The sequence below is a fragment of the Papaver somniferum genome, chromosome 8, assembly GCF_003573695.1.
Source record: "Papaver somniferum cultivar HN1 chromosome 8, ASM357369v1, whole genome shotgun sequence".
Taxonomy (NCBI): domain Eukaryota; kingdom Viridiplantae; phylum Streptophyta; class Magnoliopsida; order Ranunculales; family Papaveraceae; genus Papaver; species Papaver somniferum.
In genome coordinates this window covers 159357833-159373502 of record NC_039365.1, presented here as the reverse complement: position 1 = coordinate 159373502, position 15670 = coordinate 159357833, and positions in this window count along the sequence as shown.

The window sequence follows — 15670 nt, the reverse complement described above, 5'->3', positions numbered from 1 at the left end:
ACAGTGTTTTCTAACCAATTAACGGATTTGAAAGATACAGCATTATGGGTGTGCTTGTCTTGGGACTTGATAGAAGTATTTGTTACAAAGCTACAAAGGAATCAGGCTAAACTGGTATGTCGATTGAGGGGTATTGTCTAGACAACTAGTGCATTGGATTTTGTATTGATCACTCATAATTTACATCTACTTTGCTCTATTCACTTATAGTTTACATTACCACATGTAGGTTGAATCTTTAGAACCACCACAACCAAGTTTTCGTGATGTTGCGCAGTCTAAAAGTATCATTCTTCTTGCACCATCATTACTTCTAAGAGTCATTATTCTATTACTTGGTCATTCACAAGAAGATGTGAAAAAGAAGGTATGCTATCATTCTACTCGATGTTTACTGATAAGATTTCATTTGTTAAAGTAGGAATTTGATTTTGCGTATACATGTTTAGATGTTCTCATTTTGCTTATGAAATTGGTGGAAAAGGTAGTGGCATTTAGGAAACTAGGATGTTGTTTTTACTGCAAGGGTAATGTTCAATACAAACTGAAGTAGCTTATTCTAATCCAATTTTATAGTGTTTTGGACCTGTGATTAATGGAAAAGGTAGTGGCATTAAGTAAAGATGTTTTTGGTGCAAGGATTATCTTGGTTACCAATTGAAGTAGCTTACTGAACAAAAACCTGTGGTGCACATGGGAATCTACTTTCCTGTATAGGACCCTCATGTTATTCGCCTGCAGTATTCGTGAGAATTTGCTTTGCTGCGATCATGAAAATAACAAACTTGCGTAGAACATAGGACCTTCATGTTATATTTATTTTTGACAAAGAATATCTTGATTTTACAATGAAAAAGGGTAATGTTGATTTTACAGGTCCTTGGGCTTCTTTGCAAAACTGTTAAGGCAGACGTTGAACTCGACGAGTATGATGAGATTTATCTTCGGTATCATGACTTGTCTAGCTCAGGCGTGTCTTCTGAGGAAATGCGCTTAGAAATCTTTAAATTGGTTTACGCTTGTACCGGGGAGTCTCTTTTAAGATTATCTGCGCTTTCGGCATTAGAAGTTTTAGCAAAAGACCTTTCTGATGATCATTCTGTCTTGATGCCATACCATAATTCTGTTTTTGCACAAATTAAATCATGCTGTCCCTACTTCCGGACAGCATGTGCAATGACTCTCAACATTGGTGAAAAAGCTTTTCCTGAATTTTTTGATAACATGGTTTACATGCTGGAAAATAGGATATGTGAAGATGATGATATTATTAGCATATTGTATGTATTTCCTGGATTTCTCAGGGATCAGTTCCACTCTCTTTTTCTTTCTATTGTTAAGTGGGCAGAGTTCCCACTTCATACAAATGAGCTTGATGAGACTGTCAAGAAAAACATTTTCCTATTCAGTTTGGTAGACCAGCTTCTTGATTGCTACAGGTGAGTCTACTCTTCTTTTCTTTTTCTTTTCATTTGTACTATTTCAATTTCTTAAATTTAGGCTATATCATTTTGGTATTCTCTTGTTATACGACTGTAACACCAATACTTTGGTGCAGGGAGTGGTTTGTTCCTTATTTTAAGTAAACGAATTTGGTCATGGGTCTTAATGAAGATTTACTGTCCTGTACTGAATGGCACTTAAGGGGTAAAATTCTTCAATGTTTAACAAAATGTTTCCATTATGACCGCGAGAGATTGAAGTTCCTCGATTCGACACATTTTCAGGTCAAAATTTCTCATTACTTATACTAATTCTATTGGAGATTATAAATAAACTTAGACTCAGAGCTACTTTACTTGTTCTAGATTAAAATTTTCAATTTGTTGAACACTAGTTTCAGGTGTTGACTTGGGTTTATATTTTGCAGCTTCTTTATGCCCCTACCGTCATGCGGTTTAAAGTAAAACCACCAAATGGTCTTGAAAAGTTTTCAAAAGGACCACCAGTTGAGGAAATGGATAATTGGATTATTACTTGCCTTTGTAGTATTGTTGATACTTTGCGCTCTAAGATGGGTACTGGAAAGTGGTATTATTTTCTGTGGAGGACTATGAACCACTTGGTGAGTCGTATGACATGATTATAGTTTCCAAACACTTTATCTGTATGTGAACAATGAGGTGCTGATTTCGTATTCAATTTATATCCCACTTTTGAAATCAAGAGTTGCTTTTTGTCTGGTTGTTATTAACGAACTATATAAAAAAATAGATATAATATATCTTTTGTTCTGCAGGTATTATATCTTATACAGAACGAAGAAGGGCGAGCAAGGTCCCCAGGATTGCGTTTTTTGAATGATTTGATTGATATGTTGGATACTGAGTTTGCTGTGCTCCGAGCTCAAACCTTGGAGTCTTTCAATGAAATATCGACCGATTCCTTGTTCGCGAAGTGCGATAATGAGATTCAAACTCTCCTGACTAATATAGTTAAGAAATTGAGGGAGGTAGATAACGAGTACTTACTTCAGCAAACGAAATTAGAAGATGCATGTAACAGAATGTTGAGCGGTTTTGAAGTTGATTCCTCCTCCAAATTTGAAGAATTAGCTTATGTAAGTGATTTCTGTGACGGCAAGGACAATTGAATGGTGATTGGTACACATCGTTATGTGCAACTATTTTGTCAGATGTTCATCAATTTGCTAAGAAGGTGCCAGTTCATAAATGGAAATCATTGGAACTTGTTAGATGTCAAATAGAAGATGCAGATGTCGGAGTAAAATGCCTTTGAATGTGTTCCAAGATTTTTGATAGCCAGAAAGCATGTAAGTTTGATTTGAAGGTGTATCCAGCTAGAGAGATGATTCTAAACAGATGCAAAGCTAAGGATAATCAAGGAATTTACCTTCCTTTTGAACGAGGTAGTAGATGTTTTTTTAAGGAAGCACTTGTCATTTAAGAACCTTGCTTGTATGCAAATTTTCTGGCAGGGTCGATACATGTGATGCCTCTACTGCCTCGTCATGGAAAAGGTGGGAATGCAACTATGTTTGAATTTCATTGTTATCTTTTGAGTGCTAGTTTCTACTATCTATGCAACCTTCAGGTGTATTATGGTTAACATAGTCTTTAATCCGTAGCCTGTATTTGTATGCTAATCCTGAATATGCTCGAGATGTTTAGTCACTTATATTAACTGTTGATGTCAGCTTGTTTTTTGGATTAACGCTAAATCCTCTGAAGGAATCATACTCATTATTTTTATTAGGTGTGAACAGTAAATTTTATTCTCTTGCTCTCTATAGCACTTGGAACAGATTCCAAGAACCTGTATATATCTAGAAGATTCAATGTTTGAAACTGGAAACCTTAAACGAACTCAGAGGTCTCTCTGGATGAGGATCTTCAGCTTAACTGTATTGTTCATGCATGAATGGAACTTATCTTAGAATATTCTTGTTAACATTGCTGCCATCATGTTAGTCTTGATGTATTTCAGTAGCTCCTGCCTATGAAAGTTCTCCTTACAACTGTTTAGACTTGCCATGGTTGTGTTTCTGCATCCATGCTTTTCACTGCTTGGAGTTTATGTAGGCATTCAGGTTTGATGCATATTTTACTTTTCTGAACAATGTATACTCTTTAACTGTTGTTCTTTACTCCGAGCCCGTGGAAATAAAGTGTTTCTGATGAAATACAATTCTGTCAACAAGTGCATTTTGGCATTGACTAGAAGCTGGTACTAATCCAGTATTCCGGCACATAGTTGGTGGCTATGTTTTACTTCTCTGAAATGGTACGACATTACTCCGTATGGTTACTGAAATATATGTGGTTGTTCTCCTCGTGTTGTAAATAACAACCCAAGCATGATCCACAAATTACTCGTAGATGTATTAGTATTTCAGTGGCTGACAGGTGGATGCAGTTCTTTTTGTCAGACTTTTGTTAAGATTGATACCTTTTGTTGCATTGAGTTGTTATGATATTTTAGTCTAATTAGTTACGCAGGGAGTTCAATTTTGTGTTCTAGTAATAATCAATTTAAAATCTGCTGGTATGTGCGTAGATTCTGTACTAGTCTAGCTAGGTTTAACTTTGTACTATCTTTTATAACATCTTTCTGTTAAATGGAAGTTAGTGCGTTGAAAACTATATGTTCTCATGTGTAATTTATTCGCATTTAAAAAGTTTGGTTCCAATGGTAGGGTAAGCTTACCAAACAGGGCTGAATCGGGGGCCATGGAAACTAATTGGGGGCCAGGACACATTTTATACCCACACCAAAAGATATATGGGGCTTCCAAAATGATGGTGAAATAACTATTTTACCCTTCTCTAATAACTTCTTCTCCTTCGCTCCCTTTCTCCCACTGTTTCCCATTTCATTAACGACTTTTAAAAAAAAAATTCTCACTGATTCATCGTCGTAAGTGAACTAAAAAAAATTAGTTTTTCAACTGCAAAATTGCAGGTACAGTTTCAGGGTCGTTAACCACAGTTTTTTATTGCTTAACGATTTTTGATATGCATGTTGAATTGATAAAAAATCGTTAACCATTAGGGTGTAGTAGATAACGACCATAAACCTGGTTTTCTGGCCTAGAATAGTGTCGTCTAGGGATTTCTAAATCGCTAACGACTCTATATGATACAAAATTTGTTCCCTGTTCAAAAAATAGGAAGGGTCGTCATGTCAAATGGTTGTAGTCGTTAACTATGTTGAACGGTCGTCATGTCAAATTTTTGAAGTCGTTAACGATGTTGAAGGGTCGTTTGGTTTTATAAATTTTGCATGTCGACCCTTGATCTATGAAATGGCTAGTTAGAGTTGTTAGTATATAGGAATGCCTAATTAACGACCCTAAAAGTAACATCTTCAAAGAGTAAAAAGTTTTAGAGTCGTTGGGTTCTAAACATATTAAGTTAACGACTCTATATGACCTAACTAGCTGGAGTCGTCAATTATATCACACTTGGTTGACGATTTTTGATAACCTTCAAAAGTTGCAGGTTTGAGTCGTCAAAGGTTGTGTCAAGTAATTGACGACTCCTTAGAGTTGTTCGTTTATTACCCTCTCGACTTAACGACCCTCACTCTGACTAGTTGCATAGTATACATGAATCGACCACTTGGGGTATCATTCATACAATTTGAAGAGTATAAGAAGTTTACCTGATTGTTTTGAGCTTCGGGTTCTTCATTTTGAGGATTGGTTCCTTCATTTTGAGCAATATGATTCCTCTACTGGAATCCCTCAAAAACTCAACTTCTTCCTCTCCACAACACAAAAACACAATTTTTCTTTTATCAAAATTTTATCCCTAAATCTGATTTTAATCTAACTAAGCTAATTAGCAATCAATTAACTTAATTACCACTAATGATTAGGGGTTGTTTAGCCATTTAAAAAAGTTGGGGATAAAGGATAACTCCCAATTACTATTTCATGACCTTTTTTTTGTCCTGTAACTAGGGTCCCCAATTATTTTTCCACGACTCCCAATTCAGACATGTTACTAAACTCTTCATGAATTTGACATATCAATTTAATCCTTTTTTATAAGGAGTTACGAAAATCCCCAACCAATGTAGTTATATCAATTTATCATCTTAAATCTTTTTTTCTGTCACGAAAATAGCCATTCCAAGTAAAATCTCGGGTCCGTTCCTTTTATCTTTCGTGCATTTCACGAACTGGTCCGACTCTGACCTATACCTTATTCTTGTGTTGTTAGAACGTCCACAGTGGGAGAGTAAACCCAAATATTTGGTCTTTTGAACAGACGTAGTGGAACGTACTATCGATCAAATTTTGATCAACGACTAAAACCCAGAGTATATTTGGTCTGGGACCAAGACTAAACCCAAATATAGTCGAGCGTTGGTATACTTCACGCCCCACCACCAGGCGGACATATAGTGCACGTCCCACATCAGGCGGACGTATATTCCACGCCCCACATCAGGCGTTGGTATAGTTTACGCTTCACATGGGGCGTACGTAAAGTCTACGCCCCATTTTTTTTTTTTTAATTATTTTGTATGGGGCGGGCATTATACCCCCGCCCCATTCTTTGTTTTCAAAACCATTTTAGTGGGGCGGGCTTTATACCTCCGCCCCACTTCTTTCATTTTTTTTTTTTTTCTTTTTAGGATCTATCCAATCAGGCGTTGGTATAGTCTACGCCCCACACCAGGCGAACGTATAATGTTCGTCTGACCAAATTTAATCTTTCCACCGTAGCGTCACACGCCATACTAAACCCAAAATTTAATCTTTTTTTCCTTCTTTGGTCTTTGGTTATACTCGCACAACTGCAGTTGCTCTTACTTAATTTTCTCATCCTACAAGTAAGAAAATCAAGAAGCTCTTCTCATCTTTTAAGGACAAATTTCACTAAAAATCATGCTATCCCACGGTCCCACCAAGAGGTGAGACATGTGTCAGGTCGTCGGGAACTGTGTACATGATAGCAGCATGGTGCATGCTTGCCGATTAGGAATGACGAGAGAGAAATTCTCAAAAATGTCGTCTCTACTAGACCAACAGAACAATAGACATTTGACATCATCAGTGTTGCGTCTGTCTATAATTATCTTATATATAGACAATTATAGAAGTTATCTGCCAGTTGGGTCTTAATTATTGGAATGAGGAGTCATTTTTATTGGATTTCGTTTGTTTGGGACAATAGTCAATTTGAACGTCAATTATTCCGCAATTAAATATGTCTCTATTTCACAGTCATCTGCCAGTTGGGTCTTAATTATGCAAACCACAGGTGACCATGGTTATCGTCACGTGTTGGAGTTATCGTCATTTTTATTGAAGTTATCGTCATTTTCAGTGTTGCGTCCTTTTTGTACGTGGATTCGTCATTTTTATTGGAGTTATCGTTTGCTTGGGACAATAGTCAATTTGAACGTCAGAAATTAATTATTCCGCTATTAGATATGTCTCTATTTCACAGTCATCTGCCAGTTGGGTCTTAATTATGCAAACCACACGTGACCATGGTTAGGTTGGAACCTTAAAGGTTAGAAACAAACTTTTCTTCTTCCGTCTTTCCCTTCTGGCTTTTTTTCTATATTTCTTTTCAATGTTTATTTCTCTGTTAAATAGGTATGGCAACGGATGAAATATCAACGACTTAAAAAAGAAAAATAGACAAGAAACTCAACCAATTAAAGGCTAGTTTGGGATTGTTGTGAGTTTTAGAAACGTGCTTTTTTATTGTGTTGTGTTGTAAGTTGTTGTGTTGTGTTGTGGAAATAAATCGGCATGACGTTTAGTAAACTGTAATTTAAAAAGCACTGTGAAATTAACAAATTGTAATTTTTTTATGGTAAACTTGTATTTTAAAGTGCTGGTGATGTAGTTGACGAAAATAGACATATTTCAAAAATTAGTTTTAAATATACTTTAATTATAATAAATTATATTTTTAATTCTAATATATTTAACAGATTATAAGTAATATTTATTTTATTATTTTTGCTTATAAAATATCATTATATTGTAATTATTATTTATTCTTATAAAATAAAAATAGATAAATAAGTTATAAGTTAGAAATATAATGATAAGTGTACAATATTCAAGGGTAAAACTTGTCTTTATAATAAAATAATAAGGTTAAAATAGAGAATCAATTAAATCAAATTATGTGGGTCCACAGCTTCTACTTTTCCAGCTTTTAAAAGCTAGTTGTTAGTAGCTTTTAAAAGCAGGACTAAAATGAAAGTGCTTCTCTCCAAAAGCACTTTCAAAAAATTAAGCAAACACAATTTTTGGTAAAAATTTGTTACAAGTTTGTTACAAAGTGCTTTTGGTTGAAATAAAAAACAATCCCAAACGGGGCTTAAATCTATTCAATCCCACCATTAGAATCATCATGTCTCTCTACCTATGGATGAACCCGATGACACCGATCAAAAAAAATAAATCTAATCTTGATGATCTGAATGTTTCCATGATGATAAAAGAAGCTTTCTAAACCACCTAAATTCAATATCCACCATTAGATGAAAACCTGATTTTTGATTCAAGATAATATTTCTCAACCGTTAGATCGAAAACTTAGATTGTTACACACACTTGACAATGCACGTTTTTAGGTTTTTTAACCGTACCAAAACGTATGCACTTGTTGGTTCCACAATAGTTAATCAAAAGGTTAGCCATATGAGCATTTCATATCAACCATGTTCTTCTTCACCATAACTAATTCAAATGACTTCAAGATGAACTAGTTAGAGAGTTGTTCAATTGCAAGGAAATCCCATGTACTGCACAAGACACAATTGAAGCATATATGATTTGATTCACTTGAATCGGTTCATGAACTTTTATAGCCAAGGTTTGCAAACTGCGTTCCTTATTCTTTTTAAGTTTAAGTTTAGAAATCATCTTTAGATATATAACCTTCTCAAGTTCGCAGACTAGGTTCGCGGACTTAATTTACCGGGCAGAGTTTACAAACTCCAACAGAAATTCTCAGGTATGAGAACTTCGCCGGTTCGCGGACTGAGTTCGCGGACTTAGCTTCACGCAAATAGTTTGTCGACTCCAGCAGTTCGCGGACTTGGCTCACGCCATTCTTCCGGTTCTCTTGATCAACAAAGTTCGCAAGCTTTGGTTCAAGGAATAGGACTTATACATAAATGTGTTTCCACAACAATGCTTATGTCCACCATTGGTTATGTAATCTAAACTCTCATTTCAATAATTGAAACATTCTTAGAGGACGTTATGTAGTTGTTACACCATTTCTCGTAAAAGAAATTTTCAAAATGATTGAAACATATCATGACTTTCATCACATGGTAAAGATAAACTTGATCGAAGCTAAAAGCTTACCAACACATATTTTGAGATATAGATAGGCGAGGTATACTCGTCTCGAAATACCAAATGTGTATAACCCAAGTCTATATATATATATCATACGACTTCTTGTCTCAAAGAGTAGGATATAGAGTAGATAGACTTTTGAGTGATATATAAGTTCAAGTCTTCACATAGCTTTTTGTCGAGAAGTTCCACCGGTTCCTTGAGTAGTTCTTCTACTTGTATGATGAATCGCCATGAAGTCCTTGAGCTCAACTGCACTTTCTATCCTAGTCCGAGACTTAGCTATAATAGACTAGAAATCAAGACTTATAGTTTTGATCACTAACATTGACAAACATGCTTGAGATAGAAACGCATGCGATTTCGACCGAGAAATGCTCTAACAATCCCCCCCTTTGTCAATTTTAGTGACAAAACTATCAATACATGTGGAATACAAAAAAAGATAAAGAAACTTTAGTAGCTCCTATTCCACATGTCTAATCTTCAACATTCCTCGAAATTTTCGTCAATTCCAAGTACTCCAATGATCCCAAAGGTTGTAAGTTTAGCATCACCTCTATTGAAGATCCGTAGCTATAACAATGAGAAAACATTGTTCTCGATCATTGTTATCCAGTGTCATAGTATTATTACACAACGTCAAAGTTCAATTGTATCACAACTTTAACAATAATACTATGGTGATATGTATCACTCCCCCTTAGTCAATACTCCATCTCACATGGAAATCACTCCCCCTTACACAATGATCCAAAAATCATATATATTTGTAGTGTGAACTACATATTAATTCTCCCCCTTTTTTTCAATAAAATTGGCAAAGGTACAAGAATGGGATCATAATGAAATTTCCGAAAGAGACATTTCATGACAAAAGGAAAAAAAATACATACCAACTAATTTAGATGCAATCATAAAGCCGAGCTAAATGTACTCATCAAGGAGTTTAAAGATACAAGATAACCCCTCTAAAATTCCACAGCCGCACACCCCTCAAAACATGACCATTAAGCACAAGTTCAAAAGAACTCTCCCCCATTTGATGTCATTCCCGAAAGAACAACAAGAGCGACCTTAATTTCGAAAGAAAAGAAGGATTTTTATTGGACACCAAAAACCATAAGAATGATTTTCTATATCCAAAAACTCAATCAAATTAATCACAAGTAAACCCATGATTAATTTAATCGGAATACACAATCAAAGTAAACACAAAAAGTGATCAATTCAATTGATTGCGCTCAACATAAGAGAACTTATGGAGACACGAAAATACTCAACTAGATTAATTACAAGAAAACACATAATTAATCTAATTGGAATACACAAGCAAACTAATTACAAAAGTAATCAATTTAATTGTCATTTTGCTCGACATAAGAAAACTAATGGAGCAATAACTAAATAACCAAACAAGATGATTAACTTAGTTCAATATGCTCGACATAACATACCTCACGGAACACCAACTAATATAAAAAATCACCTTGGTTGTATAGTGCTCAACATAAGATACATGACGGAGCCTCACAATAATACATAAAATATGGATCAGGGATGATCAATACTGTGGAATACACAATGATTCATTCTATTTTCCACCACTATTTGCATAACGATATTGGTAGACATAATCCTTGAAAACAAAAGATTTTAACCTATCTTCCATCAAATAATTCACAATATAGGCTTAATATTTGTCAAAAGTCCATTCATTCTTTTACCAGTACGTGAATACCGACCACGAGCGACTTTACTTTTGACAAAGTATGGGACAAACATAGTTCACAGACATAAACACCAATCCCATAACAAATTGCAATATAACAAATCATAAAGATTAAATACTTCAAAACATCATCCTCCAAATATTTTTAGAATTTAATACCAATAAACCTAAAAAAGAACAAGAAGATGAAAAATAATAGCTATGTGTAGTCACAATCATTGCTATTCAAAGCAGTAGTTATTCTTCCAACTAAACCAAAAAGAAGACATACTAGGCAACAATATCTTTGAGAAATTCCTTATCATTCCCGAACTCCTTGTCGTCAACAGCCATTAGAATATAAGGTTCGTGGAGGAAGGTGTCAATACCAACAAACCGTCTTGGATGATGATGTCGAACCAGGGCTTTCTGAATTTCCAAAGATCTTAAAACGCAAACCTTTATTTCACTAATCTCTTTTCTTACTTCTTTCAACTCATCAAGAACATCGGAAAACTTCTGAGAGTTAGAAGGGACAGCCCTTGTCTTTCTTGTATTCCTCATTTTTCTTTTCAAGGAAAGAGTTACTGGAGATTTCTCTTTTTCGTTGATTGATAGCTTAACAATCATATTGACATCTTTTCCATCCAAAGACATGATACTTAGAGAACAGTTATAAACAACTGGTTTTTGTGAGTGAAATTCACAATCTCATCAAGCAGTCTTAAGATATAAAGGATATCAGAGAGGAAAAAGAAATGTAGGGTTTGCAACCTTTAAACAGGTTCGTGGACGCCCAATTCTAAACCCTATAAAGAGTAGAATTGCCGATAATAACCATTTACTTTATTTGATAGACAGGAAAAAAAAACCTAAGAAAAAAACTTTTCCCAAAGCCTGAGCGGTACACAATCTTATTTCTTTTGATCAGGCACATGAGACAAGATTTACCAAACAACACAATTAATTTGTGTTGTGGTGAACAACAATTTGTCCACCATTTTCCTTTGGAGAGAAATCCTCTGACTTATTCTATCAAAGCGATTTGACCATACCTTCTTATCTAATGGTCTTACGTTGTCTTTGGAAACCAACTTCTTAGACGAAGATAAAATCCTACATACCTCAGCAGTACTCTGAGAAAGTTTAAGCTTCCTTGCCAATCGATTTGCTCTTCGTTGAAGTTTGTTGGCGTGCCTCACTTGATGTTTATACTTGTAACATATTGATAGTTCATGACCCTTCTGAGAACAAAACGAGCACGTCAAACTTGGATAGTATTCAAGCATCTGTGGTGTGAAAGCATCCAGACACATAGTAGATCCTGAAACATTACAAACAGAGTTTCCAAAGGATGGGTCAATTGATTCTTCCAGCTTGATTGGATTCTCTTCTTCACCGAAACCATCAAGGTTGATATATGTATTGCTACAATTATCAAAATCAATGTTTTCACATAGAAGACCAATACTTGATTTCCTATCTTCATCAGAATCATAGATCTCAGACATCTCATCAAACAAGACCTTTGTTCTCAGGGTATTTTCTACGATTTGGGAACTCTTTTGCAAAATGATCAAATCCTTTACACTTAAAGCACTGTGGCATATCCTCGTCAGCATCCCTGTTTTTAGAAGGGACGCGATTGTGAGGTTTATCTGACGACCTAGGCTTGTCTCTTGAAAACCGTTTACTTCTCTTCAATAGAAGATCCCTAAACTGTCTTGTGATCAAGGAGACTGATTTGTCAAGATCTTCATCCGAAAAATCATCCTCAGAGACATAAACACTTTTACTTTTATCAAGTAACTTAGTGTTCTTCTGTGCTTTAAAGGCAACATCCTTCCCGATTTTGGATGTATGCTCATGATCAAAGATCTTTAACTTTCCAACCAATGTATTTCTGGAAAGATTATCCAGGTTATTTCCCTCAACGATGGAATGCTTCTTAGACTCGTATCTAGATGGCAACGATCTGAGAATTTTCATCATAATGTCCTTTTCAGGAATAGTCTTACCCAATGCAAAAGATGCATTAACAATTTCAGACACTCTGTGATTAAACTCATCAAATGTATCTTCATCTTCCATACGAAGGTTCTCCCAATCGAAATTAAGGTTTTGAAGCCTAGCTTCCTTTTCACTGGAGTTACCTTCAAATACGGTTTCTAAGATATCCCAAGCATCTTTAGACCTAGTGCAATTTGACACATGATGCTGAAGATTTGGGGTAATGGCATGTATGATGGCATTCAAACCGTCGAAATTTTTTACTTTGCAGCAAGTATCTCGGCAGGATTATATTCACCAATATTCTTGGGAACATTTACATCTCCAACTGCCACAACGAGAGCATCATAGCCATTAACAACATATACCCGTGACTGAAAATCACGTGCTTGAAGAAAAGCTCGCATAACAATTTTCCACCATAAGTAATTAGAGCCATCGAAGACTGGTGGTACGTTAATAGAGATAGCACCTCTGTCCATAGAGTCAGATCGCTAAAAACACAGACTTGTAAGGTCTTGAACGTGTTTGCCTGCTCTGATACCAATTGAAAAAGCGGGGTTCTAACAACACCACCCAATATTTCGCTTAGCAATCTGTATGGACAAACTCGAATATACTTTTAAGAGAATCAACAATACTCAATCAATTAAAAGTATATCAACGAGTTTGTATCTCTCTCTTGATTTGATTTACTCAAGCAGGAACTGCGAGTTCTAATCAAATGCAAGGAATAACTTGGATGGTACCAAAGACCAATATCCAAGGATCAATCAATGACAATCAACGACCAAAGTTTGGATTCTCTAATTGATGATCTAACGCACAACCTGTATTATTTCAATTATAAAGATAAAACAATATAATGCGGAAATTGAAATAACACAGACACCAAAAATTTTGTTAACGAGGAAACCGCAAATGCAGAAAACCCCCGGGACCTAGTCCAGATTGAACACACACTGTATTAAGCCACTACAGACACTAGCATACTCCAAGTTAACTTCGGACTGGACTGTAGTTGAACCCTAATCAGTCTCCCACCGATCCAAGGTACAGTTGTACTCCCTATACCTCTGATCCCAGCAGGATACTGCGCACTTGATTCCCTTAGCTGATCTCACCCACAACTAAGAGTTGCTACGACCCAAAATCGCAGGCTTTGACAATAAACAAATATGTCTCACACAGACTAGTCTATCAAAGGATCAATCTGTCTCCCACAGATAAACCCTAAAGGTTTTTTTTCCGTCTTTTGATAATAATCAAGGTGAACACGAACCAATTGATAATCCGGTCTCATATTCCCGAAGAACATCCTAGAGTTATCAACCACCTCACAACAATCTTAATCGTATGGTAGCGAAACAAGATGTTGTGGAATCACAAAAAAAATGAGACGCAGATGTTTGTGACTACTTTTTATATCTTTCCTATCAGAGATATCAATCTCAAGCCAATCAATCTAATTGTACTCGTACGATATAAGATGCAAGATCAGATCACATAACTACGATAAAAGTACTATCGGTCTGGCTTCACAATCCCAATGAAGTCTTTAAGTCGTTAACCTAGTTTTAGAAGAAGAAAACCAAAGGTTAAAGGAGAAACGACTCTATCACGCGAACTAGTATCACACCCAAGGTGTGGGGATTAGTTTTACACAATACTAGATGTCTCCTTTATATAGTCTTTCAAATCAGGGTTTGCAATAAGTTACCTTGGTAACAAATAAATCAATATCCACCATTAGATGAAAACCTGATTTTTGATTCAAGATAATATTTCTCAACCGTTAGATCGAAAACTTAGATTGTTACACACACTTGACAATGCACGTTTTTAGGTTTTTTAACCGTACCAAAACGTATGCACTTGTTGGTTCCACAATAGTTAATCAAAAGGTTAGCCATATGAGCATTTCATATCAACCATGTTCTTCTTCACCATAACTAGTTCAAATGACTTCAAGATGAACTAGTTAAAGATTTGTTCAATTGCAAGGAAATCCCATGTACTACACAAGACACAATTGAAGCAAAGATGATTTGATTCACTTGAATCCGTTCATGAACTTTTATAGCCACGGTTTGCAAACTGCATTCCTTATTCTTTTTAAGTTTAAGTTCAGAAATCATCTTCAGATATGTAACCTTCTCAAGTTCGCAGACTAGGTTCGCGGACTTAAGTTACCGGGCAGAGTTTACAAACTCCAGCAGAAATTCTCGGGTATGAGAACTTCGCCGGTTCGCGGACTTAGCTTCACGCAAATAGTTTGTCGATTCCAGCAGAAATTCTCGGGTTTGAGAACTTCGCCAGTTCGCGGACTGGGATCACGCCATTCTTCCGGTTCTCTTGATCAACAAAGTTCGCAAACTTTGGTTCAAGGAATAGGACTTATACATAAATGTGTTTCCAAAACAATGCTTATGTCCACCATTGGTTATGTAATCTAAACTCTCATTTCAATCATTGAAACATTCTCAGAGGACGTTATATAATTGTTACATCATTTCTTGTCAAATAAATTTTCAAGATGATTGAAACATATCATGACTTTCGTCACATGGTAAAGATAAACTTGATCGAAGCGAAAAGCTTACCAACACATATTTCGAGATATAGATAGGCGAGGTATACTCGGCTCGAAATACCAAATGTGTATAATCCAATTCTATATATATAGCATACGACTTCTTGTCTCAAAGAGTAGGAGATAGGGTAGATAGAATTTGAGTGGTAAATAAGTTCAAGTCTTCACATACCTTTTTGTTGAGAAGTTCCACCGGTTCCTTGAGTAGTTCTTCTACTTGTATGATGAATCGCCATGAAGTCCTTGAGCTCAACTACACTTTCTATCCTAGTCCGAGACTTAGCTATAATATACTAGAAATCAAGACTTATAGTTTTGATCACTAACATTGACAAACATGCTTGAGATAGCAACGCATGCGAGTTCGACCGAGCAATGGTCTAACATAATCCTACCGGTGCACAATTTTCTTGAATTATCTTTAAAGCTTTATAAACTTGTATTATATCTCTGATGATGGTACCATCATTTAGGTACCATGCTTGCAAATTCAGTAAGCAATTTTTAGAAACTTTCCTTATTAATGGATGAAAAGTTAAAGAAAATAGTA